This window comes from Octopus bimaculoides, chromosome 10 (assembly GCF_001194135.2).
Source record: "Octopus bimaculoides isolate UCB-OBI-ISO-001 chromosome 10, ASM119413v2, whole genome shotgun sequence".
Lineage (NCBI taxonomy): Eukaryota > Metazoa > Mollusca > Cephalopoda > Octopoda > Octopodidae > Octopus > Octopus bimaculoides.
The window spans coordinates 89,820,580-89,823,292 of NC_068990.1; the positions used below are offsets into that span (position 1 = coordinate 89,820,580).

General features: G+C 36.0%; 1 protein-coding gene across 2 annotated transcripts in view; it reads left to right on the top strand.

The window, feature by feature from the left end:
- Positions 1 to 2,713, top strand: part of LOC106869404 (somatostatin receptor type 2) — a 159,415-nt gene that overhangs the window by 78,596 nt on the left and 78,106 nt on the right. The window lies entirely within an intron of this gene.

A 2,713-nucleotide genomic window follows, 5' to 3' on the forward strand; every position in this document is an offset into this window, starting at 1 on the left:
TATATATATTAAATGATTGATACGGAAGACTAGAAACTTTATTAGCACTACAATCGTTTCGGCTTTATATATAAATATACATATTGTGTGCATGAATAAATGCATTTACGCATGCATGCATATATATGTATATACGTGTTTGCGTGCGCACGTGTGTGCGTGTGTGACAAAGCCAGCCCTTTGAATTACAGCCACCACCCATTTTTCCAGCTGAGTGAACTGCAGCAACGTGAAATAAAGTGTCTTGCTCAAGGACGCAAAGTGTCGGCGGAACTCGAACTGATGACCAAACGATCGTGGGCCTCACACTCTAACCACTGAGCGACGCGCCTTCGCATTGCACTTGCGGATATAACAACGACAAAGAATCAATAAGCAAATATTGAGAATTTTAAATAATAGGCCATCTGAATAATGGGGAGAAAGAGAGAGGGAAACAGAGAGAAAGAGAGAGAGAGAAAGAGAGACGGAAAGAGAGATAGAGAGAAAGAGAGAGAGAGAGAGAGAGAGAGAGAGAGAGAGAGAGAGAGAGAGAGAGAGAGAGAGAGAGAGAGAGGGAGAGAGAGAGGGGGAAAGAGAGAGAGAGAGAGTGACAGATAAGAAAAGCGACAAGCGATCAAAGAAAATGTGAGTTGTCCAAGTGTACACGGCTGATTCGGAAACCAACAGAGATTTTAAATTAATTGACGGAAAATGGAAAGTGTACTTATCAAAATTATTATGTCTCTTCAAAAACAAGTTGCAATTTTGCGTGTCTTAAAAATTATACTACTACTACTACTACTACTACTACTACTACTACTACTACTACTACTACTACTACTACTATAAGAATAGCAACAATGTGGACGACAACAATAACGAAAACGGAAACAAAAATGAAACCTAGCAATTCTTTCTAATCTTGATTACACGACGAGCAGTTTTAAGGGGGCGGGACGAATCGTCGATTACATTGACCCCGGTGCTTGAATGGTATATTACTTCATCGACCCTGAAAGGATGCGAGGCAAAGATGTTTCCGGTGGTTATGAGTTGAGAGCGTAAAGAACCGGAATATCGCTTAACGATTATGTCAGCTCGTCTCCATAATAATAATAATAATAATAATAATAATAATAATAATAATAATAATCATACATTATTAACATTTGACGGATATTTGTCCTCATTTTGTTTGTTGTTAACATAACCTTTCGGCTGATATACCCACCAGCTTTCATCAGGTGTCTTGGGGGAAATTTCAAACCTAGGTTTTTATTCTTAAGGTAAGGAAATCAATCTGGATCAGTCGGAACCTTTAGAAACAGGCGACTGACTGGATGTCTTCAAATCAGTCGGTTTCGGTCCCTTTTTCAGTGGCTGTATCACAGTACAGTAGAATCTTCTCAAACGTCAAAGTGAAGAACCACTTCTCGGAACCACTTTTTACCATGCGCTCGGGTCGGTAGGTACATCCTTTCCCATGTTTTTTTGTGTGGCTCTTGAACCAATACTGCGGATTCGAGAGCTGTTGAGAGGGATCCCTCTCAATCGTCTGGAAATCTTATATTATTTGTCGAACAAATATAAATGAAAGCTGACTCAGTTGCAGAGTGAATTATCTTGCCATTTATTCATGAGTGTATAACGACTGAATTTAAAATCAAATAAGCCGTTGCTAAATATCAAAAGGCTTTTATCCAACACTCCATTTTCTGCGCTAGCTTCAGTCCTTTGAAACCGAATATTGTCATCAACAGCAGTCAGCTATTATAGTTCCTTTATGTTGGCTTCACCATTGTCTTCGTGTCTCCGTATGTAAATAGAATATCTCTCTTTGACCTTCACTTCCTCCTTTAAAGTTTGTAGGAAATTAACTTAAAATGACTGTTTAGTCTTAATAACTCAGTGTTCTGCTATCTAATGTAATTACCAAAGTACGGTATTCTTTGAAGAATGAGATTCGTATCACACTAAAACTATCACTATTAGCGCTTCGTTGAACTGAATTCTTGCTAACACAAAAATCTCATCTAATTTAATTCTATAGTTTATCTAGAATTACGTAAATATCCTTGCAGATTACATAATATCCCAGCATGACACTGGTAGTTAAGTGTGTGATAATTCACTTAATGTGGTAAGCTCCCCCGCCCAAATATTTTAATCAATTAAATTAAACTCATATAGAAGAAATATATCCTTAGCATTAATGACAACTCTTGCCAAGAAGGGAAAGGGAAACAACTTTGTTATACAAAATATATAAATGCAATATTACATTTGATAACTCGGCGTTTCAGATCCTAAGAGCATTCAACAACTTTTTTGATGTTCTAGTATCGTTATTATCTTGTAATGTATGACTTCCTCACATTTTGTTGTTGTTGTTGTTATCGAAGAAAGTTTGTGTTGAATCACTGCTGGTTGTCATTTGCTTCTCACTAAACCATAGTGCATCGCAGAAATGTCTTGCGCTATTTGTTCTTCATTTTTATTTCATTTTACTGACCCCGTCATCATAACGGGGTCAATAAAATAAAGCAGCTGTCAATTACTTGAATTGGTGTAATCGACTAACGCTTTATACACACGCACACATAAATATATATATACATACATACATTTATATATATATATATACATACACACATATATATACATACATATATACATATATACATATATACATACATATATATATATATATATATATATATATATATATATA